This window comes from Molossus molossus, unplaced genomic scaffold, assembly GCF_014108415.1.
Source record: "Molossus molossus isolate mMolMol1 unplaced genomic scaffold, mMolMol1.p scaffold_m16_p_14, whole genome shotgun sequence".
NCBI classification, from domain to species: Eukaryota; Metazoa; Chordata; class Mammalia; order Chiroptera; family Molossidae; genus Molossus; species Molossus molossus.
The window spans coordinates 13,769,661-13,797,390 of NW_023425349.1; positions in this window are offsets into that span (position 1 = coordinate 13,769,661).

The window sequence follows — 27,730 nt, forward strand, 5'->3', positions numbered from 1 at the left end:
CTTGGCATTGGAGGCTGCTGAAGCCCATTAGCCTCTGCTAATTTCTCCAGGGCTTCATGATGGAGGGGGTGTAACCGGCTGGAAATACTCCTTAAGTGGGGTGAATCACACCTGAAACTGACAGGCTGAGATAAACCCATTTAGGGAAAGAATAGCACCATCTCGATCCATCTGCAAAACCTGAGGGGTGAGAGGGAGAATTCCACGATCCAATGCCAACCCCCTGATCGCAGCTTCCCTTCGGAGATGCTGCCAGCCGGGGGCTTCCAGCAACCTCTCTTAAAGCCGGGTGAGTCGCTGCTCTGTGATCAGCTCAGAAACCATGGGTTCCAATCCTCGATTTCCCCCCGAATACTTCAGAGGCTGCGCAGGCCCCAGTGTGACAGGCGAGATGAGGACAGATGAGAATATCAACCCTACCATGATAGAGATCGGGCTACCTGTGTGCGTGCGTGTGTGTGTAGTGAGCAGATTGGCACGGAGACATGAGGGAAGGGAGGGAGACTGAGTCAAAAGACATAGGAAGCAGGAACACCTGCAAAGGTCAGCATGTGAGGGTCCTTCCTCTGGCCCTCAAGAGCTACCACCCCTTTCGCGGAACACAGAAAGGCAGGAGGAGGAGGAGGTCTCAATATCTTTGGAGAGAGTTCTGAGGAAAAGGAAATGACTCTCTGTTTTGTGCCTTCAGAGGGGGTCACTGGAACGAACGTGGGGCGGATGTCCCAGGAAGACAGAATACAGTCCACTCTGGGAAGGCGATTTCTATCATGGCGAGAATCTCCAATGGGCTACTGTGGAGGATGAACCCCCAGTCCCCGAAGTGTTAAGTCAAGGGTGAAGACCATCAAGCATGACGGACTCAGGAGACCTCCAGAGTCATCTAAGGCAGTGTGGTTCAGCAGAGGGCACTCATGGGTTTTTCCCCTTACCTCCGCTCTACAGTCCATGAGCAAGTCCTGCTGGCACCATACCTAAAATAGACCTCAGCCTTCTACTGCTCTCGTCTTCATGGCTGGAGTCCCGGGCCAAGTCCTTGTCTCCTCCCACTGGACAGCGGCCTCTAAACTGACCTCCCAGCCTCAAGTCTTCCTAGCCTATGCTCTCCTGTCCCCACAGCAGCCAGTGTGATATTTAAAACCATAAATCAGATCATAGTATTCTTCATAAAGAAAGTTCTCCAGTGGCTTGTCATTGCCAAGGGGATGGACACATCTGGTCTACCTGTCTCCAGCCTCGATCCTGTCCCTGTGGTCCACCTGGCTCTCTGAGGCCCAGACTCCGCTCACATTCCTATCGCCACTCATTCCTTCCAACGTGTTCGTGATACTCAAACTTCTTTATGCCTGGCATTCAGGGCTCTTGAATACCAATTCTATTATCTGCCCAATTTCATGCCTCTTGACTTTCAGCTGTTCCTTCCCTCACAGTCCAGCTGAAACTTGTTCCTCTAGTGCGCTGAGCATTGGGTCATCAGTGCACAAGCAAGTCATGTGCTGATTACAAAATGGCCCGTTTCCGTTCCTTCCAGGGTGCCGGCCGCATTCCATTGGAGGTATGCTTCCAGGAGTCACGTGGGCTGAACATTTCTCGTCTGTGTTGATTCCTTGCAACATAATCTTTTAGGGCAGGAAGGATAATCTTGTCTGACTCTCACGACGGAGGGTAAATAGTGCTGAGAAAGGGAAAGTACTTTGCCCACGTCACACAGCGAGTCAGCAGCTGAGCTGAGACTAGACCCCAGGCTCCTGCTTCCACACCATGGACTTTGGCTGCAGGGAGCTGGTGGCTGAGTTCAGCTTGGATTCAGCCTGGGCATGGCCAAGTCTGGTTTGGCTGCGTCCCTGGGAACGACGTGAGTGGCAGCAGCTAGAGGCCATCAGGGGAGTGCAAATCATCCTTGCTCACACTCCCATCTATAAACATTATCCTTGGAGGCAGCCTCTGCTGGGATGGGGCACCCAGGTGGCTGTCCCATGTGCCAGCTTGCATGCCCTGAAGCCTCCTCTGACTGGGGACATGGCTGAGTCTCTGATGGTCCCACCCAGGCTGATGGGACAGTGGGTGCAGCTAGTCTCCTGAGCTGCTGATCCTCAAAGGGAGCAGTGCTGCCCCCTGTAGGGTATTTATGGAGTGATTTTTGTTTGTCCCAATGTTTGGGGAAGTTATTAGCAACTAGTGCATGGGGCCAGATATGCCCAACATACTGCCATGTGCTGGCCAGTTCCCTTACGAAGACCCCGTTTGTATCTTCCCGAGTAACTTGCACAGCTCACTGGAAACGTATGTACACGACAATCTGTTCATAGTCATGGAGATCTAGTCCCAAACTCTCACACTCGTCTACCTAAATATGAGTCGATGTAAAGAAAGTGATTTTGTGCATGTTTAAAAAATACACTGACATTTTCAGGAATGCAACTACTAGGTAAATTGAGAGTAGGTGGTACTTTATTTTGTTCAAAACTTTACCAAGAGTTGTTCACCATTTCAGGAAATTATGCTGCGGATGGCAACACCACTGTGGAATTTCAGACACTAAAACAATCCCCTCTTGACTCAGTCTGTCTTTGTGGTTATAAATATAGAAAGGTGCTTATTTCACCTTTTTTTCAAAATGTCAATGGCAAATATAAATAAAAAGTGTCAACAATATCCATTTGAACACAGTTAATGTCTTTTAAATCCCAGCCTGCTCATTAGAAAGGGGAGCAAACATCTTACTACCTCATGTGTCTTCTCTGAAGTCATGTCTGTGCATTTTTTTATTGAAAAATTTATTATGTTATTTTCTTTTATTTATCTTTATAATATATTGATTTGCTTTTTAAAAGTTTTGTAGGTAGGTTATACTACAAGTTTCATCAATTCTTATTTTATTTCATGCATCCAGTTTCTTATTCATTCACTTATCATTTATTGAGCAGCTACTGTATTCCAAGTGCTATGCTAGGCACTATGGATGCTAGGCACTGAGGACCTCATACTCTAGTGGATGAAACCAAGTCACCATTAAAAATGATTCATCTTGGTAAGATAGAATCTTCAAAAGAGGGATTACAAAGAGCAGAGGAAGCACTGACTATGGCAAGAATAACTGCCTGGAAAGAGGCATCTTGTAGGATGGATATTTGAATAAGGCTTTGAAGTATGAATAGGAGTTTGCCAGGCAGGAAAAACAGTTCTTGTCCTAATATTACACCCATTTCAATCCAGGCCAATCTAGGCTGCTTTATACTTTCTTGCAACCAACAATGGTTGAGTGTAAGTACATAAAACGTTGAGTAGCTTTGAGAATGAAATGGTTCAGTCTCCATCAACATCTGAGGCTTTTTGTGGCAGTAACAAGGAAGGGAGACCTATGGAGCGGAATGTGCTTTATGTGGAACTGGTTTGGTTTAACTCAGATATCCCCTCCTGCACTGTATTTCTCTTCAGTAGGATTCAAGCCCAAATCACCAAGAACATAGATTAAAATTTAGTGGTGATACAGACTCCCTTCCTTCTGTCCCTGCCCTTTCTCTAGGACTTAGCATCTAATTAGCTAAACATTCGTTATCTAGGGAGTTCCAAAGTAAGCACAGACCCAAAAAGAAACCAGCATCATATTTTAAAAGTCATGCTTGCAGTTGTTTTTGGTGAATTACCATTTATACATTTTCCATCTGTGAGTATTTTTCTGGAGTACCACCTGTTTTCTCTCCGCTTTGGTAGTAGAAAATCCAACAGATCATATCTCAGAATAAATGCATTTTATCTATAGTAGTTTCCCACACTTTCAGCAACATTTTTTTTTTAATCTCATAAAATAATCTCCCCTAACTATGAACCAGCTTTTAGAGCTACCAATAGACATGGACATTAAAAAAAAATATTTCTTCAAATCTCCCACCGGAGTCCTGGGACGTCAACGTAAAGCGAAAAACTCAAAGTGAAAGTCAAGATGAGGAACTTGAGATGGGAGACACACCTTGGACCGCGAACACCTCGATAAACTGAGGAGTCAGGAGAGGTGAAGGCTGGAGACAAGGGGGGAAACCCTGTCTTTGGATCTGGGGACCTGAATTTTACATTTCCTCTGTGCTTCTTGTTCCCAAGAGCCCTGAAATAAGTTACATAAACTCTCTGACTCAGTTTCTTCACCTGTAACATGCTGACAGTAAGGCTCTCTCCAGGGCTGTGGTTTCATGAAACTGTCAGTGCCCAACCCGTGTTAGTTTCCTTTTTGTTCACGCTGATTGTTATGCAGGGATCCTGGGTGGAAATTTACCTCTTTACTCTCAACAAACAGCTCCCATCTGATCAGAGCAAAGGCCACTGGGATTGTACGTCTTAGTATCAGGGTTTATCCAGAGCCCTGAAATAAACATAGAGCATCTTCCAGGTGGTTCAACTTTATACAAACGGCAACTAATTTGCACATCGTTTTCAAGTTAAAATAAACATGCATATATTGTAATGTAGATGGAAAATTCCATGTGTTGTATTTTAAAACCCAGAATTGCAAAGCACCTCTTGCAGGGTGCTGTAGGCTGTGGATATGGCGCTCTGGGGGCCATAGCTGGTTCTCGTCTGGCTTTAGGGCTGCATGGTTCAGGGGAGGGGGTTGGAAGTGCTGCTTAGGAGCTGTCTGGAAGACTCCTGGTTGTTTTGTCATCACATGCCTTCCGGGGGAGAGTCAAGGAAGCTTTGTCAAGGAGTTGAAGGGACTTTTGAAAGATGATCATTTGTTGTGACAGGTGGGTGGGAGTATGAGGCGCCTGCAGGGAGCCCTGTCTTAGTGCTGTGTTGTTAGGGTGACCATGTAATTTATTATCCCACCTGGGACATTTGAGAGTGAAGAGGAGGTGCTACTAAAAGTCCGGGGGACGACAGGCACAAACCAGGGCTGTCCAGTGGTCCCGAGCTGAGAGTGGCCCTTTGCACTGTGCTGTATTTCCCTGATTCCACGAGCCCATGAATCCTAAGACACATCATTGATTTAGTAGCCGTCTTTAGGAAACAAAAGGAAACAAATTATGCACATCAATGGGAAGAAGCATGCTTGTTTCAAAAACACCCAATATAGATGTTCTAGAATTGAGAAAATTCATGTTTTTCTACTTTGGGGCATGGGCAATTCTCCTTAGCGTGATAAGGCTCCGAGGGAAGGAGGAAGCCTCTTCCCTTGCATGGAACCCGAGCCTCACGGGGCAGCGGCTCACATGCCTCTCGGACTCCTGGGCAGGCTGGGGCGAATGGCAGCGGGAAACTGATCCACTCTCCCCCGAGCCTGCGCCGCACGGCTCTCCTGTGTCCTCCCCTCTCACGGGCCATTCCCATGGGGCTGATTACAGCCATCGACATCCTTGAGAAGGTCAACTGATGCTCTTGACACATGCAGTCTCGTGCTTCAGGTATTTCATGTCACCCGGTCTAGCTCCGAAAACCTGGCTTGCTGTGACTCGCCCAGCATTGCAAAGTAGAAAATGAGACAGACACCATCAGTCACCCAGAAAAACATTTTGGGACACTGGACACGGGGGCTGAAAAGTCTGTCTCCTGATCATTTCAGTGCTTCAGTGATGCAAAGTTGGCTTGACAGGAAGGTGTCAGGGATGCAAACTGCAGTGACAAAGTCTGTTAAGCACAACCCTCTGCTTTAGGGGGACATGTTCACATGTCACGTTTGGAAGAACATAAGGTTATTTTGTTTTGGATACTTCTAAAATAGTCATTGGATTGTGGGACAAGATGCCATATTCTTTCCCACCCCAGGACCTTTGCATGTGCTGCTCTCTCCTTCTTCCTGGGAGGTCCTGCTCCCCACTCCTCACATGACTGGCTCCCTCTTTTCCTTCAAGTCTCAGCTCAGTGCCTATGCTTTGGGTGGCCTTCCCTAACCAGATGACAGGATCTTCTTGTCATCTGCCATCTCAGCTTTTTGTGGTTCTTTTTATAAACTGATACAATCTGTCACCATTTAACTTGCCTGCGTCCCTGTATCACTGTCTTCCTGTCTAGAAGGCAAGCACCATGAGAACAAACGTGACTTCTTCCTTGTTCACTGTTGTACCCGCAGCACCCAGAAACAGTGCCTGAGATAGGGTAGGAGCCCTGCAGATATTTGTGGACTGAATCAATGATTCCTGAATTGAAGGGAGTTGGAGGCGATCTCGGACTCTTCTCCCTCTAAGAGCCATTGGGTTGAAAATATCTTATCACCGAAGCATGGCGAGCTGCCGCAGGACACGGGAACATGAATTCTTTCACCTAGATGAAGAGGTCCCTTGGCCAGACCCAGAGAGGCTGCCCAGAAGACAGCGAGTCTGCAGGCTTCCCTCGCAGGGCCCTTCAGGACATCAGACGCGGGCCCTTCCTGGGGGCACGCACATCCCGTCTCAGACACAACAGAGACCACGCGGGCTGCGGGCCCCGTGCCCGCTGGAGTCTCAGGAGTGGCCTTAAATCACACAGCTGTCCTGAGGCAGGAGCATAACCCAGGCCCGGCCATAGATCACCAGGCACGTGGCGCATGTCATATATCACTGAACTCCACTAAACCTCCACTGCACCCGGGAAAGCGCTCTGCGCGGAGCGCTTCACTGAACAGTGGCTCAGGGAGTAATTGTCCTCGTGTAACTTTCCCTGCGCTTCGGAGGACTGTCTTTTCCCTTTTTTTTTTTCTAGGAGGGAGTGGTCCTTGCTTAGGAAAACACAGTGTGATCTAGGCAGGTAAACTGAGGCAAGGGATGCTGGCCCCACTAGCGGCAGCAGAGTACAGGGATGGCAGATCCAGGAGGATCCCCTCCCCAGCCCCGGAAGTGGCCTGCAGAGAAAGTTTGCAAGGCTCTTGCATGGGCTCGTTTTTCTGGGAGAGGCAGTGTGGTGGGCGGTGTGGGCAGCTAGTGTGGCTTTGGGTCTGTGACGGGTTCGAGTCCTGACTCCCTGCTTATTTGACAAGTTATTGTAAGAATTGAATGGCATCGTGGAAAGAGGGGCCTCTGGAGGACGTCCGGCACGGGTCCCAGTGCCTGTCTCGTGACCTGCACACCTGTCCCAGGCCTCCCTTTCCTCCGTCCTCACCGTGGGGAAAGAATAGCGAGTCCCTGACAGCGCTACGCTGATGAGTGACGGATGCAACGCACGTGCAGGCGCTGGACACGCTGTAAAGTGCTCTACGGACAGGCGATGGCAAAGCCTCGACCAGGAACCTGAGTGGATGACCCCGCACCGGCTGGCAGGGAGCATCTTCCTCCAGGATGCTGGGCCACATCCTCCCAAGGGTGTCCACGACGACCTCTCCTTAAATAAATCAGTCATACAGTCTGCAGAGGGAAAGGGAGGTCTGCAGCCGCTTGCTGTTTGGATGAAGTCCTGTGTGGCTGAATGAGTGGAGAAAAAAAAAAAAGTTATTTGTTTTCTTTGGCCACTATTGTCTGGCCCAGGAGAGGGTCGCAAGCAGAGAATGGTTATTGTGTGACATCTGCTCCCCATTTTCCCTGGCCATTGGAGCAGCTGGACTGGCAGCCGGACCGGCTCATGTGTTGGTGAGGGCATGAGCTCCAGACGCCCGCAGATTTGGCTGTGTGACCCGGGCACGTTGTTCCAACATCTCCGAAGAAACAGAGCCTCTAATTCAGGTACAGCGGAAGGCTAGCGCCCCCTGAGGACTTCCGAGAATTCCCTGCGTGGGCTGGGGTGAGCTAGGGAGTCTGGTCCCCTGCTCACCCCCACCCCACCAAGTTCCACTTCCTTCTCCTTTGCCTCCCCCAGGCACCTGTAGCCAAGGTTTACCCTCCCTTCCCTAAAACCATCCAGATGACCAAGACTTTCAATTTAGCAGAAGCTAGACCACAGTTTCTTTCTTTCTTTTTTACTCATTATGCTCAGTACACACATGGGATCATGTTATACATACTGTTATATACCTTGCTTTTAAAATATTTTGCAATAAATCATGAGCATCTCCCCACATGTACAACTATATTTCTACAGCATACTTTTTAAGGGCCATGTAGGGCTTTGTCATGCATGCCTCATCCGTGATTTAATTAACCGGTCACCAAGTGTTGGGCACATTGGCCGCTTCCGCTTTGACACTACTGATCACATCGCTGTGATAAGCAGCCCCGCGAATCCGAGTTCTGGAATTCAGTGGTTTTCCCCACGGGCTTTTATCTGTGTGCACGCTCTGGGTGAACAGGAGGCACACGCTTTGCCAAGCCAGCAAAATAACTGCAGCCCTAGCTGAAGACGGGCGAAGTTCCTGACGCAGCACCTTGCGCTGTCCACGCGCAGGCCGAGCGGCGCTCCGGTGCCTTAAATCTGCAGGCCTGTCTGACTCTGGAAGGGAGCGGATGGCGCCCATCCTGGAGTCAGTGTTTGGAAACACACAACAAAGAGGAAGCTTTATGCACGCCGGGGATGTGCTCTCGGCTCGGTTTCCTTTTCAACACCAGGCTTGTTCATCTCACAGCTCAGTGAGCAGTTAACGCCACATCTATCTTTTGTTCCAGCAGTGAATCCAGTTACTCCGGGCTTCTGCTAACTGCAGACAGATGAGATTTAGTTTGCTCTGGGAGCAAGAGGAAGAGAAAGAGTAAATCTGTGGAGATGGTCTTGGCACGGCTGGGGTGGGGGTGCGGGGGGTGCGTTGCGGTTATTTATCCACGTGGCGTCGGAGGCTTCCGTTTCCTCGTGGTGTGATTGTAAACGTCAGATCTGTGTTTGCGTGTGGATGAAGGTCTCCATTCAATCCATTCTTCGGCAAAAAACGTTGAGTTGTCTATGTTCACTGATGATGCACTTGACAAGAAGGTGAGAGCCACCAGGATCCCAGAGAGGGGTGCTTTTCCTTCTAAGCCCACAGGATGACCCACCATTTAGCCCCAAATTCCCTTTTAGATAGTTCACCCCAGGTGACAAAATGAGATGATGACAAATGACAACGTAAAGACAAAAAGCTAGGATACTTTGCCTAGACAGGCCTGATGCCTCCTTGACGTGGACTTGAAGATTTCTAGCTGATGTCCATCCTTCACTCTAATCCTTGCTCTTGACTCCATCAGACATTTCCTTGCCTATCCTCACCCAGTGGTAATAATGAGTTTGGAAGGGAGAGAAACACGTCAGATCTCACTGCAAAGTTCAAGTTCAGAAGGCCCTCTCGACTTTGGCTGCCTTTTACACATCGAACACTACCCCTAAGTCATGTCCTGGACTCATGGCAAGGGGGCTAGAATTTCTGGAGTCGAACCCTGGGCTTTGGAGTCAGAGCATGTGACTCAGCTTCATCCTGTGATGTTTATGATATATGCTGGCTGTCATTTTGGGTGAACCAAAGCCCTTCCTCATGTGTCAAGGTAGGCTCACGAGAGATCAAACTTCTGTCCACCTCTAGAGACGTTTGTCACTTTCTAGAGAAATGTGAATGAAACACACTCTGAAAACTGCCAACTTGTTGACCACTGCAACTCCGGTTCCTGGGAGAGGAGTGTGTGATTTGGAGTTGGCTGGATATGGATTCGAGTGCTGTTTCTATCTGTCTGAGTTGAATTTCCTCATCCATGATATTGATGATAGCTAACACCGATCGGGGGCATACTGTGTACACAATTCTGCGTTTTCCATGGGTTAATGTACTGACTTGCAATGCAATCCCCATAGGGTAGGTGCCATTTGATATCCTTATTTTAGAGAAGAGGAAACGCAGGCACAGAAAGATGAAGAACTTGCTGAAGATCACCCTGTTGGGAGTGGTCATAGCTGGGGCTGGACGAACCAGGCAGAACTCCCCCTCTCTCACTGGGTGTTGTGAGGACCAACTTGCTGTCTTCCAGATTTCTCCCCAACAAAGTCACCATGTCTCCCTTTGTAAGTGCTGTTATGTAGTGAGATATTCCAAGATTATGCCAATATCTTCTTACTCCTAAAACTCCCTGCCCATCAGCCTTAGCAGCCGTTGACAATTCCTGCCCAAATCAACCTCTATAATGATGATTACCCAAGGTTGATTTTTTTCCCGTTTCCATCATTCTTTCCACATTTACTAGTTGAAATTCTTTAGTATGGAAGATTTTATTCTTCTCCCCCATTTTCTAATTAATTAATTAACTAATGAATAAATTAATACCAGGATAAAAATTTTGGGTTTCTATTCTGTTTAATGGGTTCCGATCCATAATAGTCATTATTTATACTGGTGCTCAAAATGTCTCAGACTTCCTGAGTGGGTGTCCCTTCAAGCTGGCTCCTATGCACCTGTAAGCATTTCTTTACTTTCCGGCACAGATGTTCCAGGTTCCTCTTATAACTTCCCACTCTGCCCCAGCCCTAGAATCAGCCATTTCTCCAAGGTCCTGGTTCCAGTTAATAGAGGATGGTATTTAGAAACCAAGATTTGGGTGCTCAGTGTGCTCATTTTTACTGGTGTGTCTTTGCTTCCAGGTCCTCTCCATGGATAGCATTAGAAAACATATGTATGTGTAGATGTACACACATATGTCTCTATGTCTAGGTCTGTGTTTATGTCTACATGTATATGTTTGTATCTATCTATCTTATAAGTTTATATTGATACTTTTAATTCCAGTCCAACACCACAGCATTCATTCTAGCCTTCTTCCTTCCTGTATTTTAAAATCTGTTCTCTGACAGTGAGCAACTTGGGTTTTATTTTCCTCAGTATATTTACATATTTGTTGATATCCCTGTATGGACCTAGTGTCTCAATCAGGTCGTGCTGACTGCCTCTTTGACCAGCCACATTCACTGCCCCCAACAAGCGTGCTGCTCAACTTCCACTCCTCTGAGGGAGGGAAATTCAAGGAGGATCTCTTGATGCAAAAGGCAGGTCACTTATTTGGGCCAGTGTAGGAGATAAAGGATCATGGTGACATTCCTTTCTGTCCAGGTGTATTTGATGAACTACTCAGTGCGCTCACTGTGCTGGATGTTGGGACCACACATGGTTCTGAACCTTGACAGCCTCACCATTTCATAAAAGAGGCTGACAGGTGGACTGGCAATGCAAATTGCAGTGTAAGGCTGCTATATATAGCCCCTGCTACACGGGCAACTCTGCCAGGGCTAAGCAAAGGCATAACAGAGAAGGCACCTCACTGCATGACTATAAGTTGACCAGGAGAGTAAGAGGGTGGGGTGGCCTGGAGAAGGGCATTCCAGGCAGAAGAAACAGCAAGCCAAGGGCACAGAAGCATGCACTTGTTTATTGGTTGGATGGCCTCTTGTCACCCTTTGGCAATTGACTTTTGAAGGTCAGTTGACTCTACAAGATCAGATGATTGCTCATGTCAGGACCGTCAGAGACACGTGAGTTCACTCAGCAGGTGAATAATTTAATATCCCATCACACATATGAAATTTAAATCTTAATTTAGCATTTATTTAGGAGGAAAGGGAAAATAGTTCTTGATTAATAAAAATATGTAGCTTTTAGGCTAAAAAGCAAAAGATTTATTACAAGATATTCTAGATGACATAGCTCTTTGGGAGTATTCCTGAATAATCAGGTGGCTGGTGCTGGGGTCACTGGTGTGGTGTGCAATTGTGTCCTGCTATTTGAACAGATTTAGGGGGTGACTGTAGGCACTTGCTGTGACAAGGGACAGGACCAGTCGACTATTTTCCACTTTGTAAGGGGTTGCAGGTGGGAGCCTGGGTGGCCTGTCAGCTCATTCATTCCTGGTGGACTTCAGCGAGGCTTGAGCATCCTTGTAGAGCATCCTGAGCAGCTATCCAGCTGACCAGGGCTGATTCTCGCTTCCCCGTGGCTCCAGAGCGAGTCAGGGTCACAGCAAAGCTTTCTGGTTGGTCACGACTTTCTTTCACCATTATACTATGCTTCTTATTTCATCTGACCCAAACTCATCACTACTACTCACATCCAAATATTGACTCCATTAAATATCACCTGCCATTCCCAGCGTGGACCAAGGATGAGGAAGAAGGAGAAAGAGAAGGAGAAGGAGAAGGAGGAGGAGGAGGAGGAGGAGGAGGAGGAGGAAGAGAAGAAGGAGAAGAAGAAGGTCACTTCTCTTAAGGTGGAGCCCCCTCCAAAGGCTCTTGGGATCCCGTCAGCCCCTGCTGAGACGGGGGGCATCAGTTAAGGATCTGTCAAGGTTTTCTCCCAAATGGGCGCAAGCTCCTCTGTGCTGGCCTTGAAGAGAGTTGGAGAGGCAAACTGGTGTTGTAAACAAGCTCTCAAGGGCAATGTTTTCTTGAGACAAGAAATTGTTTACAAGCTCCACGGGAGCCCCATGTACAGAAAACAATCACTACACTCATTAGCAAGCATTTTCATTCATTCATTAAACCGGTACCTGCAGGACTTGGCAAACCTTTGTTCGCGGGGTTCTGTGGACTCCTGTTCCTCCAAAGGAGGACTTGGGAGGAATATTTGCTCCTTAAATATTTTCAATCTGATGATAGTAACAGGTACCGTTGACCAAGGGCTTATTTGGGCCAGCCACTTTTGAGAGGTTTTATTGCTTAATCTTCACAACAACCTAGTGAGGTAGGTCATATCCCATTTGACATGCGAAGGAAATGAGATTCACAGACATGAGGTGGCTCAACCAAGACTTCCCAGCAGGTGAGCAGTGGGCTGAGCTGGACTTCTCTTGGGGCAAATCGGATGGGACGAGGCCCTGACTATCCGAAGTTGTGTGTACAGTAAAGGGCAGGCCGGAGGCATGCACGGTTGTTGCACATTCCTCTTGCCCTTGCAACCTGTTTTAGCCTTGGCAGAGGGCTTAGGAGCTTCAGAGTGTTTGCTGAAAGAGACCTCACAATTGGTGAAAAACACCATGTAACGGAGCGTCACTTTGGCGTCCACCTTCATCTGACTGGGGGAATCGTGGTGTAGCCCAGACCGGTCAAACACACCCTCTCTCTGGGTCTCTGGTTCTCTGCTTGTGTATGGCAGGAAATTCACTAGTTTAAGAGGTTCATGGATTTTTTTTTTTTTTTTTTTTTATCCTCACCCGAGGACATTTTTCCATTTTTTGTTCAGGTAGAGTGGGAGGGAGAGAGAGGAACAGAGAGAGAGAGAGAGAAACATTGACGTGAAAGGGACACATTGAGTGGCTGCCACCCGCACAACCGACCAGGGCCGGGGACAAACTGCAACCGAGGTACATGCCCTTAGCGGGAACCGAACCCGGGTCTCTCAGGACCGCAGGCCGACGCTCTAACCGCTGAGCCAAACCGGCCAGGGCGAGGTTCATGGATTTTGATCAGATCAGTTGATAGGGTTTTCATGTGGGGGAATCCAAGAAATTAAATGTAACATGATGCATGTTTCAGATTCTCAAAATGTCACGTGGACTAATACTGACGAAAAGGAGAACAGTAATGACAATGTGTTAAGTGCTTATTAAATGCCAAATACACACTATGCTGTTTACATGATCTTATTTACTCTCTTAAAATCCTATGACGTAAGGGTTATTATTATTTTCATTTTAGATGTGTGTAAAACTGAGGCTCAGAGAGGTTGAATAACTTAGGACCGCAAATCAAGGGAGTAGCAGAATCCAGGGTAAGACCCCAGGGAACTCTTAGCCAAAACACTGTAATAGTCTCATTATTCCGGGCTACTTCCTCAAGCCTCAAAGACGTAAATGGAATGATAGTCTCTGAAAAACTAGTTTGGAAGAGGGGATTAATAGGAATTGTTGGTTAGCACACCCTAAAAATACCCCCGCCCCAGAGAAGAGAAGTAATTGGTGTATTCAACACTCAGCCATTCACTCAACACACAGGCCACGGCGGGCTGGCCCTGTGCCAGGTGCAGTGGGTATGAGCTCTCCCCAGCTCATGGCTTTACGGGCAGATCTGTGCCATGCTGGGGCGTGGCTGAATGCTGGGACCTGGGGAGGGGACCCTCACCCTGCCTGGGGCAGCCAGGAAGACAGGAAAGGCCTTGCCAAAGGACAAACTAATTTGATTTTCCAGTACTTTCATGGGCCGAGGACAATCCCACTGGTCCCTGGGATTTGTTGTTGACAACAACAAATAACACCAGCTGACATTTACTGAGTCTTGACTTCTCCCGAATGCTTGCGAGCCAGTCCCGAGTGGGTACTGTTGTCCTCATTTTACAGCTGAGCAAACCAAGTCTCAGAGAGCCTTGTGGAGTAACTGGACAAAGTTTATGCAATGACAAACGGCAAAGGCGGGACTGGACTTCGTACTATCTGACCCCCAAAGCTAGAGACGTACCTGCTGAGCACATGGCTCCATCAGCCTAGTGGAAGGAGACTGATCAGAGCCCAGGAGGGGTGCAGACTTGGGAGAGAGGGGCTCATATTCGATGTCCCCTGCAGACGCAGCGTATTCTCTCCATTTAGAGGACCAGGAACTGAGGCCCAGAGAGGAAGCGGGGTCTGACCAAGGCCAGGTGGGTGGTCAGCCTCAGAGCGGGGATTCCTTCCTGGGCCCACCTGAAGCCAAGCCTCTTCCCTTCTCCCCGAAGCACAAAGTGGGCCTTTTCATGCTTCATGCTTGGTCTCCAGGCTGAAGAATTCCCACCGCCAGCTTCACCCATCCCCACGGGCTGTGCGAGTTCAGTGCCATCATGCGGCTCAGACTGCCTACCTGGGTTTGAAACTGTGTTCTGCACCGTTTTAGCTGTGTGACCGGAAGCAGGCTGCTTGGCCTCTCTGAGTGTCTCTCGACTGTAAATGGGGAAAGTAGCATACAACCGACTTCAGAGACTGAGGATCCAATGAGATAAGGCATGGTGCCTGGCCAAGAGTAACCTACTCCTTCATCATTGCTGACTTTTATTTTCATTGCAAATAGAAAGTCATTCAATAAATTATAAAGGTGCTGTACTGATGGAAGAAGACGGAGAGGGTGCAGGACTAAAGATCTTTCATCTCTTTCTGAGCCTGTGATTCTTGTATTCTGTTGTTATGCTTTAAAAAAATTTTTTTTTCTTTATTGATTTTAGAGAGAGAGGAAGGGAGAGGGAGAGAGAGAAACATAGATGAGAGAGAACATCGATTGGCTGCCTCCTGCGTGCCCCCCACTGGGGATCAGGCCCACAACCTGGGCATGTGCCCTGACTGGGAATCGAACCGGAGACCTCTTGGTGCATGGGTCGATGCTCACCCACTGAGCCACACCGGCCGGGCTGTTGTTATTCTTATACATGATGTTGCTTGCTCACCTCCTTTGGGGAGCTAAACCAGGCACCTAATTGGTAAAGGCGGTGTAGCTCCAGGGCCCAGGTGGTGCAGTCAGTCGCTGGGTGATGGCCTGGTGGTGCCCATGGAGGCTGTGGGAGGAGGTGCCCAAGGGCCAGTTTTGGGTCGTGCCCTTTGCAGCTGCCTGTTCCACCCCTGCAGCCCCACCTCCATGCCTGGCCTTCTCCACCAGTCCCCCCCCGCCCCCCCACGAGCCCCAGAGCTGAGCTGTTTGCCCCTGGGAAGGGGAAAAACACAAGCCACAGGCCTGTTCTAGCCCAGCTGCCCCGATTAACCAAAGAAAACCAAGATGTGGCCGCACTCACACCTAGTCACGAAGAAGCTGAGAGCCAGGGATGCTGGTGGGCCCCGTGGTTGTAAGACCCAGAGCTGAAACACAAATCCTGGTTTTTATTCCCAAACTGAGTTCTCTCTCGCTCGGCTGCCTGTCCTTCCCGTCTCCGTCTCTTGAGGACTGGATATGCAAATGACCACCTAAGACGACAGAACTCTAACCAACACCCTCTGCAGCAGTTGGACCCAGACCATCAGGGTTAAACAATGGCTGCCAGCTTTTCTGTTTTTTTTTTTTTTTTTTGCCCTGGCTTCCAACTCAGGACCAGCCAGTGAAAGCCAAACGTGTTCCCCAAACCAACCACATAAGGGTGCACCTCTGGTCAGCCCAGCTCCCGCTCCCCGGGCCAGCAGCCCCCACGCCGAGCACATGGAAGCCTCCTGCTATGCACATGCCGAACAAACAGCCTCTCTGTGCTCAGTGGTGTGGTCATCGTGCATTTTCACACTCCCCACCCCTGCAAATCTGCGTCTAGCCCAAGACAGCCTCACGTCAGGTCTGGACGGGCATGAGCCCAGCCGAAATCTTGAGGCTCCAGTCCATTCACCTGTTACTCATTGCCTCATGAGTCTTCTTCACATTCCAGGACCCCGTCATTAAATTACATTAAATTAGAACCCAGCAGTGTCTCCCCAGAGCTCAGGGCTAAAGCGTTACTCCCATCCTAGGGCTGAAGTGGGATGTGGTCATACGGACTCATTCTCAAGGTGAACAACCGATCAGATACAACTATAAGCTTGTCCACTAAGGGCTCTGGTCTGTTTCCTCATCCATAACATGGGCACAATAATACCTCCATTATGAGACTGCTGTGAATTGTGAGAATAAATATCATTTACTACTTAAACCAACAGATGTTTATTGAGTGCCTACTATGTGCCAGATACTGAGGATACAGCAGTGAGCAAAACAACATCCCCTTTCATACCCTTGAGGAGATGATGTTCTACTTTAGGGAGACAGAAAACAATGCACGTGTACACACACACACACACACACACACACACACACACACACTGTATCAGGTAATTGGTGGGGATGCGAAATGACACAGCCATGGCCACTTTGGAAAACATTTTGGCTGTTTCTTAGAAATTAAACCTACCCTTACCATATAACCCAGCAATCTCACTCATATGCATTTGCTCAAGAGAAATGAAAACATCTATTCATACAAAAACCTGAATGCAGCCCTGGCCTGTTTGGCTCAGCGGTTAGAGTGTTGGCCTGCGGTCTCGAGAGACCCGGGTTCGGTTCCCGCTAAGGGCACGTACCTCGGTTGCAGTTTGTCCCTGGCCCTGGTCGGTCGTGCGGGTGGCAGCCACTCGATGTGTCCCTTTCACATCGATGTTTCTCTCTCTCTTCCTCTCTCCCCCTCCCACTCTACCTGAACAGAAAATGGAAAAATGTCCTCAGGTGAGGATAAAAAAAAAAAAAAAACCTGAATGCAAATGTTTATTTACAATCACCAAACACTGGAAAGAATGCAAATGTCCTCTAAGGAGTGAATGGGTAAACAAACCACAATGTAGCCATACAATGGAATACTACTCAGCAGTGAAAAGGACAGACTGCTGCTGCACGTCACAGCATATTATGCCCTGTGAAAGGATCCAGACTCAGGGGCTACGTGCTGTATGATTCATTTATAGGTCAACCTAAAACATGCCACATTATAAGAACAGAAAACAGATCAGTGGTCACCAGGGGCTGGGGGTAAGGGGAGCTTGACTATAAGGGAGCACCAGGGAATTTGGAGGGGTTGATGGAACTCTTCTTGGTGGTGGCAGTGGTTACATGACTCTATGCATTCTTCAAAACTCATAGAACTTACACCAAAAAGGGTGAATTTTTCTATGTAAATTATATCTCAAAAAATATATTAGTGCCAAAAATATAATATATAAATGTTCAAAGAAAAATAAAACAGAATAAAGTGTTAGGGAAGGAGTGTCAAAGAGATTCAGGGAAGACATTGGGGTGGAGAGCCATGTGCTGTGCTGATATTTGGGGTGAAACCCCCAGGAAGCAGGGACAGATGGCCAGAGATGCTGAGCCTGGAGGTTGAAGGTGTAGCCTTATTTGAAAGTACATGGATGCCTGCAGAGTTTTATACACAGAGAGGATGAGTACTTCTACTCTCCCACTTGGCCTCCTCTGGCCTCCCACTTTGTAAAGTGGCCTCCTGTGTGACCTCCCCAGGACATGCTCTGTAAATCTGCACCCTGAAAGGGTTAGTAATGTTTTAAAGGGTAAAGGTAAAAGCTTGCAAAAGGTGGAAACTGAAAAATTGTGTTGCTTGCATGACCTTTGCTCAGCCTTCTGTTGAGTATGAACTGTTTGGATTATCTGCAAGATAATGAATCACCCAGCAGATACAGGACAAGACACCAGAGCAGTCCAACTGCAGAGTGGACAGTGGGCCAGGCAGAGTACGTCAGCAGGAACTGCCGGAAGCTGGAAGTAGCGTATATAACCTACATCCCAACTGTTATTTGAGGCTGAACTATTTTCGGTTCAGCCCACCTGCACCCAGGCACATGCAATAAAATCATTTTGCTCTACGTTGGCCTTGTGTTGTGAATGTGATCTCCTGCTGGCTCAGAGCTTTTACACCCCTGCACCTTTATCTTTTTCCTTAGCTCTGATCATCATATATGTAACGTATCTTGCCTGTCTGTCTCTCCCATTGGACTGTAAGCAGATACTTTTGTTGTTTTGGCATCGAAACAGTATTTGGCTCATAGTATCTGTGCAATAAATATGTTCTACAGACGAACTGGTACGTCTGTGGGTTACCGCATCTCAGCCAGGGGGCCAGCTAGAGGGTGGATGACATGTTTGCTGGAGAATGAATGAATGAATGAATGAATGAATGAATGAACACACAGGAGAGCACAGACCCGCAAGAGGTAGGAACAGAAAACAAAACCCAGTTTCTGCTGAGAGAGAGCCCTAGTTTTTTTTAGTATCTGTGGCACTAGGGCTCTTACTGAAACGTGTTTAGGGAACAGAAACAGGTTCTTTTGCTCTTGAACCTCTATTGTCATTTATTTGGCACCTGTCCCCATGTCATAAACTTCCTGTTCCCTGCAGGAGGGGGTGGTCTGAAGACGCCCACGAATTGTCCACAAATCGCCGGTCCAGCTCCATGGATTCCGCGTCCACTTGGCTGGAGGGCATCAGCTCGTCCTCTTCAAGATAATCCTTCCCGCCGCGGATGGACCAGGCTGCTGCCCGCTGTCCCCCGCGTGTTTACTAGGCTCGTTTCCAGCCTGTTTCATATGGATTAGGCCGAGGCGCGGAGTCCTCACGTGTTTCTCTGTGAAATTACATTATAGATTCATTGTATAAACAGGATACTGAGCAGAGCCGTTGTCGAGCAGCCCCGCAGTCAAACGCGCGCTCACGACGCAGACTGACACCCGGGCAGGCTCGCGCAATAAACTGGTCACCCGTTTGTTTATTTAATCTCCAGCTTCTAAAAGCCAATTTGGTAGCGAAAATAACCTTTTTGCACACTTCAGTGGGGAGATGACGGGAGGAGGGAGGGGACTGGCAGATGCAATGCAGAAGGTGTCTCCTTTACCCGGCTTGGGGGTTGGGACAAAGTGCAGACCAGCTGCTCAGCTGTGTGGCCTTGAGCAAGGGACCGAACCCTTGTGAGCCTCAGTTTCCCCATTATAGACACGAGAATATCTATGAATATCGATGCCATGTTATAAGAAGTAAATTACACGTAAATGAGACCTAGCAGGTGCTGAGCAAATGTTAGATATTTCAATGCACTTCACTTATTCACTCCTTCATTCATCATTATTAGTCCATGAATACATATTTAGAACATGCCACAGGCGCACACGTAACTTGTGTGCTTGAAGGAGCTTGACCTTCACAATTAGAGTCCTGGGTTTGAGCTCTGGTTTTGCCACCTACAGGAAGGGACTTCTCTGAGCCTCAGTTCCCAAATCTGTAAAACAAGCATTTCACCTTGATTGTTATTGGGATCAAATAGTATAGAGACTGTGAAGGTGCCATGAAAACAATGTGCGAGAGATACTCAGGTTCGTTTTTATAATAATGGCACACACTTGGAAAAAACTCTTCTACGCGTTTCATATGTATTATATGACTTTCCCCTTGTAACAGCCCTAAAAGGCAGGATTGTTATTATTCTCATGTTGCATATGAGGGAACTGGGGCATGGAGGGGTTAAGTAACCTAGGTCATCCAGAGGGGAAGGGGTAAATGGACCCCAGGCAATCTGGCTCCAGTCTCGGCTTTTGCCCACTACTTTATGCTGCCCGATAGTTGAAATCATAATAGCAGCCAGTGCCAACTCTGGGCCCTGTGCTGTTCCAGAATTTCTACCCATATTTATCGCGGGTCCCCACAGACCTACACGTGCTGGCTTCTCATTGCTCTTGACGGCAACACTAGAAATTCACTCTGCTGCCCTGGCCGGTTTGGCTCAGCAGTTGGAGCGTTGGTCTGCGGACCAAAGAGTCCCGGGTTCGGCTCCTGCTAGGGGCACGCACCAAAAAAGAAAAAGAAAAAGAAAGAAATTCACTCTGCTTAACTTAAGCAGAAAAGGAGTTTATTAGAAGGATATTAGGGAACCTGAAAAGCCGATACAAAGGCTGGAGAACCAAGGGTAAGAGCGCAGGGAGGCAGATGCCGCCAACATCCTGCCATCTCTGAAAGTCTGGTTCGGCTCAGGTCCTGTGCCGGGCTCTCAGCTGGGTGCCTCTGGGGTCAGGCAGAGAGGGGATTGGTCCGCTCTGGCTTCTAGAATGAGAAGAGGGGTTTCATCTCTTTCTTAACTCAGAAATTTCCCAGTAGAAAGGGTAGCCTCAAATGACAAATGATGGAAGGAATAGTTCCATTTAACAGGCATGGCGCTTAAATGCCTTGTCCTAAGTTCTGGGGCTGATACTGGAGCTCACTGCCTGGCTGAGCCCCACCAGACCTGGGGTCCTCCTGAGGACACAGATGGATATAACATAAATAACATAGTTCTCCCTGACATTTCTTAATTTCAATCTTTAAAATCCAAGGATATCTAAAAAATGTGAATATTCTTTGATCTTGTTTCTCTTTTTTTCCCCCACTTTTTATTAATTTATTTTTGTTACAGATGTTTCTTCTTTTTCCCCCTAGACACCCTCCTCCCCATCCCCCCAACCCCTAGCATTGTTGTCTATGTCCATTGGTTATGCATACATGCATACAAGTTCTTTGGTTCATCTCATTCATCCCCCCCTGCCCCCCTTCTTTGAGGTTTGTCAGTTGGAATCATACTATCATACTTCTTTTTTTTTTTTTTAATCCTCAACCGAGGACATTTTCCATTTTTTGTTCAGATAGAGCGGGAGGGAGAGAGAGGAAGAGAGAGAGAGAAACATCGATGTGAAGGGACACATCGAGTGGCTGCCACCCGCACGACCAACCAGGGCCGGGGACAAACTGCAACCGAGGTACGTGCCCTTAGCGGGAACCGAACCCGGGTCTCTCTGTACTGCAGGCTGACGCTCCAACTGCTGAGCCAAACCGGCCAGGGCGGAATCATACTTCTTTCTATGTCATCAGCCCACCTTGTTCATTATATTCCACAAATAAGTGAGATCATGTCGATGTTTCTCTCTCTCTCTCTCTCTCTCTCTCTCTCTCTCTCTCTCTCCCTCCCTTCCTCCCTCCCACTCTATCTGAACAAAAAATGGAAAAATGTCCTCAGGTGAGGATAAATTAAAAAAAAAAAAGAATACATTGGAAGGAATAACCGATGTATTCTTTATTTCTGCTATGTCATTCTTCATTTCCACTTGGTTGGTTTTCAGTGTTATTATATCTTTACTCATGGTGTTGAGCTTCCTCAAGATCATGGTTCTGAACTCTACCTCTGATAACTTGCCTAACTGCATTTCATTTATCTCATCTTCGGTAGAGTTCTCTTGTTCTTTCATTTGGGATTTGTTTCTTTGTTTCACCATTTTGGCTACCTCAGTGGGTTTTGGAGCCTGCCAACTTTTCCCTGTGGGTGTTGGTGTCCTGTTGTTTGGGCTCCCTCTACTGGGAGGACCCACGTTAATCACCACTGTCAAGTCTTACTTTCCTGGGTAGATTTGCAAGCCCAGGAAAGGTTCAGTTATTCTCTAGCTTTTTACCTGAAGGCTATTAGTCTCAGTTATTTGGTAAGCTTTGGGTTGTAGCCCTCAGTTGAATGAAAAACTTCCTCAGGTGTTCAGTGTAAGAGGATTTCCAGAGGGTGGGGCAGATGCTGGTTGTTAGTGAGCCTCAATTTGCATTTCTCTGGCCCAGTTGGGTGGGGTTCAATCTCTGAGGGAGGGGCTGCTGCTTCTCCCCAGAGCTCCAGGAAGTGGCTTCCCGAGCAAGATGGCCCCTGTCCTGTATGGCTTAACTCAGCAAAAACTCTGAGGGCCCTCTAAATCCCAAGTGTCCCCACACAGTTCCAGTCCAGTCTACCCTTCCTCTTCCGGAGCCCAAGGTGAGTGGCTGTAGCTAATTTAGTGCTCTGTCCTGGCTCTGCGCTGTGGGGTGGGTTTGGGATTTTAACCCCAAGGGAGCTGCTCACAGCTAAAACAGCTGTTGTCTGTGGCCCCAGCCCACCCTCTTGCACCTCCGCAGACCGACCAGGCTCAATTCAGTGTCCTTCTTTCCTGTCCCTAGTTCTATGGGTCCTCTCCAGCTGCTTTTCTGTTGCTTTTTTCCTGATGATTTGTCTTTAATTTAAGTTGTAATTCCAGTTTGATCCTGGGAGATGGTCTGTGTAGCTTCCATTTACTCTGCTGCCATCTTGGAATCTCTGATCTTGTTTTTCTATTTCAAGTTCTTTGTGCTGTAGAAATAATACAGGTTAGATTCAGAATTATACCAAAGGATGTTCATGACAACTTTGTTTATTCTATGGAGATACTAGATACAGTGTAAACACCCAACATCAGGGGACCTTTAAGAAAGGTACACATAAATGATGGAATATTGTGTATACAGGAAAGCTAATTGTTTCAAAATTTATACAATGACTTCAAATCAATATGTAAAAGTAAAAACAAAATACAACTGATTACAGAATATGATCTAAATTTTTTTGGGAGAAAAATCTCTTGTATGCATTAAAAAAAAAAGACTGGGAAGAAATATGCTTCTATTTTAGTAGTGATCACTTTTGGTTGTTATGGTGATTTTTTGTTTCTTTATCCTGTTTGAATTTTCTACAATGAACATGTATTTCTGTTACAAACAGAAAAAGAGTCAAGAAAGACAAAGTCAGACCATCCAAGACGGTGAACCTTTGCAGCGAAAACGGCACCATTATACTCCACTGCTGCGTCATAAATTTTTGCAGTTCTTTTGGGGAAAAAAATCACAGCAGTAGACAAGTGTTCTAATGAGGTTTATGTCCTCTGATTCCAAACATCGACTTCTGGGAATTTCTCTTTTATTCTGGGGATATAATTCATCAGACACCAAGAGCTATGTGCAATGAAGGTGCTCATTATAGCGTTATCTATAATAAGAACCACTGTGTAAAAGTAAATGTCCGATGATCGGTGAACAGTTTTGTAAATTATGGTGTATCAACGTGAAGGGGTATTATGGGGCCATTAAAATGATAATTACGGAGACTGTAGCAACACGGCATACATTTATAACAGGAAGCAAGTGCAAAATGCAACAATATAACATGTGCCCATGCCCTGAGCCCTGAGTGGATGCCCAAACCGTAAAAAGGCAAATAAGTATTGTGGTGGGTGAGTGGCATTCAAGGAAAGTGTTATTAGCTTGTTTCATTAAAACTTTATTTAAATATCGTTGCTACTTCATCTTCTTGCTGAGACATGCATTTTGCTGAACCAAGCTCTTTTGGTACTGGTTTGAAGCAGACGGGCAGAGTGATGAGCGGCCTGTACAAAATTACAATAAGAGTGAGGGCTACTGAGAAACCTGGTGGCGGTGTGGATGGAACTCCGCAACCCTCTGCCTGCCCTGGGCTCAGGTTCACTTCTGGGAAATGAGGAGAGGGTGAGACTTAGTCCTTGGGAGTCTCCCAGCTCTGATATTTAAAAAATCTATATTTATGGCCCAGCCGGTGTGGCTCAGTGGTTGAGCATTGACCCATGCACCAAGAGGTTGCCTGTTCGATTCCCGGTCAGGGCACGTGCCCAGGTTGTGGGCCCGATCCCCAGTGAGGGGCGTGCAGGAGGCAGCCAATTGATGTTCTCTCTCATTGGTGTTCTATCTCTCTCTCCCTCTCCCTTCCTTGCCATCTAAATAAACAAAAACTTTTTGAAAAAATAAAAATCTATATTTATCGAGCCCTTCTGCCAAGTACTTTGTTAAGTGCTTTGCTGACAAGCACTCCTTGGGATTGGTCCTATTGCTGGCATCATTTAAGGACATGGAAAATCAAAATTGGATTCAGAGCTGACGTAGGAGACGAGTCATTGTCTGGAGATGGAGACGGTACAGGAGGTGTGCCTTGTGCTGTGGGGTTTGAAAAGGCGGGTCAGGAAACCACTGTTTCCGCATTTCTCTATGAGGTGCATCTCTTTCCTAAAAGAGGGAGAGTTTGGGAAATCGGCTCTGAAGGAACAAGGGTACAGCCCGTGGATGGCTAATCTGTTTTCCAGTTTTTCGCTGGTTGTGGAAACTGCAATGCTCTTGGTGGTGACTCATTCATTAAACAGCCACACTTCCTCAAGATACCCTGTGCTGTATGCACGGAGAGACGAGGTCTCTGCCTTGAAGGGCCTCCCTGGTAAGGGATCCAGGGCACCCTGAGTCTGGGGAAGAGGTGAGGAAAATACTCAGAACAGGTGAGGGGCCTGGAAGATGTGGCGCAGAGAGGTCCGAACACACGACGTGAAGCGTTTCCCAGCGCATCCCGAGTTGTCCGTGGCCTTCACAGAGTCAGGGAAAGCAGAGGGAGGGTGGGTGGGAGCGAAGGCCTCACCTGAAGCACGTTCACCACAGCCTTTCGGGTTATGAGCTTTTCGAAGACATCGCCTGCACGGAGGAGAGGTGGGAAGAACCTTAGGTGAGGGGCTGCCTCCTGCTGTGTGGCCTTGGGCGGGTCACAGAAGCCCCGAGCCCTTGGCCGGCTGGCGTGTGAAAGGGTACCCGGTTCTGGGCCTGGAATGAAAGGACAGCTGACGTGGTAGCCGCCCCGGTCTGAGGGCCAACCACGTGCCCTTCCCGTCAGCCTGCGTTCAAGCATCACGATAGTACCACGAGGTCAGTGTTATTACCTCAGATCTCAGGATCTTGTTCAGTGTCCAGGAGAAGAGAGAGATGAGCGCTGTTTACCCTGGTCCTGCCCTGGGGCCACCTAAAAGTTCTGCAGCAGCAGGAAATGGAGAGAGGGGAGAGGGCAAGATTTCTGGGCTTCCTCCCAGCAGAGGGGAGAACTGGCCACGCGTGTGGCCTCTGGTGACCCTCCCCACCAATGAGCCACCCCAGCCCCAGCCCTCACTCTGTTCAACCCTTTCTGAGCGGGGGTGGGAGGGAGGGGTGGCGGCCGTGGTCTATGTCAGGAAGGACGTGCTTTAGGGCTTCCCCTTGAGCTCCTTTCTGGGTCACGTGGGGGTAATAACACCTTTAACTGTGCAACGAGGCCCAAGTGAGCTCAGACACAGGAAACATCTGTCAATGGGAAGCGCCGTGTCTGTGAAGTGGGGTGGTTAAGAGTCTCAGGGCCACAGTCCATCTTAGGAAAAGTGCCCTGAGCACAAGGTGGGGGATGGCTCGTCTGCCACCTGCGGGGAGACAGGAGAAGCATTGCTGAGCCTGCTGTCCTGCCCCTGCAGCTGCCATTTGGTATTTCTTCTGCCTGGAGGGCTTTTCCTACAGGATGCCCCCCCCATCCTGCTCCCTCACTTGGCCCGCGCCCCTCCTCCAGTGTCACTCTCTGGGAGAGGCCTTTGCCCTAGACTGCAGAAGTGGCTGCGGTGCCCTGCCCAGGCTCCCCAGTGCTGGCCGTGTGGGGTGCTAAGGTCACGGCCGCTCCCTTTCTCCAGAGAGCTGCTCGGGCTGAAGGAAGCCACCTGGCCAGCAGAGTATGCCCCAGCCCCCCACTGACTCCTTTGCTGTCAGCGCGGGGCTGCAGCTGCATGCACACCCTCCATTCCTCCTCAGCCCCGCAGGCCCAGTCTCCGCTTCCAGGCTGAGGCAGCTGCACTGAGCATGCACCTGCCGTCACGCAGGAGCCCCGGCTCGCTTCATTTTGCTTCGTGACACGAATCCTGCCAGATGTCATGTGCTGGATTTGTTTAGTGCCTGCCCCTCCCGTTTGCAACCCATGCTCCCCAAGAGCAGGTCTTTGTCAGGGTGCACTGCTCTGTCCCCAGGACGCAGCCCAGAGCTGGGCTCATCAGAGAACCCAGCGATCCCCCTGCCGAAACGAACGGCTCTCCAGGTGGGAATGTGGGAACGCAGTGTCCCAAGGAGATGGCTGAAAGGACCCAGAGTGCAGGTTCTGACTCAGCTCTGAACACATCCACCTGTTGTCACTATGCAGTCAATGATGGTGAGACTTGATCCAACTTCTTTTTGGGGGGAATTTTTGTGCTTAAAACGTGAAAGAAAAGGCCAGAGATCGGAGACATTTAATGTTGACCGTTACTGAGGGGGTGATTCTGCGGAATGAGGTATTTTGGAAAAAGTTTTGGCCCCAGGGCAGAAAACCGTTCACTTATTTGCTCCCATATCCTGCGTGGCCTGCTCTGTGCCTGGCTCTGTGCAGGGTCCTGGGGGCTGACGCCTGCTGTGCAGCCTCTGCCTTTGAGAAGCTCCCGGAGACCTGGGTTTTCATCTGGGCTTGTCCCCAGGAGGCCACCTGACCTCAGACAAGGCCCTCCCTTCGAGGGGCTCTGTCCGTCCATTCCCAAGGGAGGGCGTTGGGCTGGGCCGTCTCCAAAGCGCCGGGCCAGCTCCGTCCCAAGGACCGAGTCTTCCTTTCAGACAGGCTGTCTGATTTCTGCAGCCATCAATATTTCTCTAATCATCACCTCTCTTCATTTTCTCGGGGAACTGAAATTAAAGCTAACTGGTTTTTCCAGATACAATTTCGACATTGTCACAGTCAATGCATTTGGATCAAAGCGGGCGGAAGAGGGTGGAGGCTGCCCCCACGTGTCATCTGGTGAGCCCAGCCAGGGTGCGATGGCGTCCCATTAGCCACCGCCACTCCTCAGACGCAAGTCCCCGTGTTGCAAATGCCTGGAACCGGCGCCCATCCACATCCTGCCTCCTCTCCCAGAGCGTGCTAATGAACGCATCGATGTTTCCTATTCCGTTCCTGTTTCAGAGCTAGATGCCCCCTGTTTGTGGATATTAAATCTGCTTCACGTTGGACAGCTAGCTGGGAGTGGGCGGGGTGGGTGGGAAGAGTGGCTGGGGGGAGCTCACAGGGACAAATCCCAACTCAGTTTTTAGGGCCTCAGTTTCCCCATCTGTAGCATGAAAGTGTTTGGTTGGATCTGGGGTATAAACAATTTTTAAAGGAGCAGAATGCTTTGATTAGAGAAAATGTTACACACAAGACCACGTGTAGAACAGATAAAAAGAAGTGGCTCCGTTTGGAAGGGGGATGCCCTGGGGGTCACTCACTCAGCCTCCTCCTTGCTCCCTGGGGAGACCTGGGCACCTCCGGGGACCCGCAGGCTCTGAAGACCAATGGTCTAGATGGACACAACTAGTATTGCAGGTTTCTCAGGAACAGGCGAGGGGCAGGGGCTGACAAATGGCAAAGGGAGGGAGGGACTTGTACTCAGTGGCCCCGAGGAAGTGGTCTGCCCAGCAAGTCTTCACTGAGCACCAAGTTCACTCCCTTTTGCTCAGAACCCTCCTCTCCAGTCAAAGCACAAGCGACAGGCAACCTGGCCCCCGTGGGTGGTTAAGTGCACCGACACTTGGGCCAAATCTGGTTTTGCATCCCAGCTCAGACACTTTCTGGTTGTGTGACCTGAGATGAGTCTCTTCACGTCTCTGAGCCTCAGTCTCCTCATCTGTAAAATGGAATTAATTATGGTTTCCCATAGGCACCATGTAGGTCTTTGATATGATGCAATCACAGGCATTTTCATCCTCAGAAAGAATAATAACAGAATGCTAAGCTGTTGTTTGCCATGGACCACATATCAGTCCCTGTGCTTACTTGTGATGC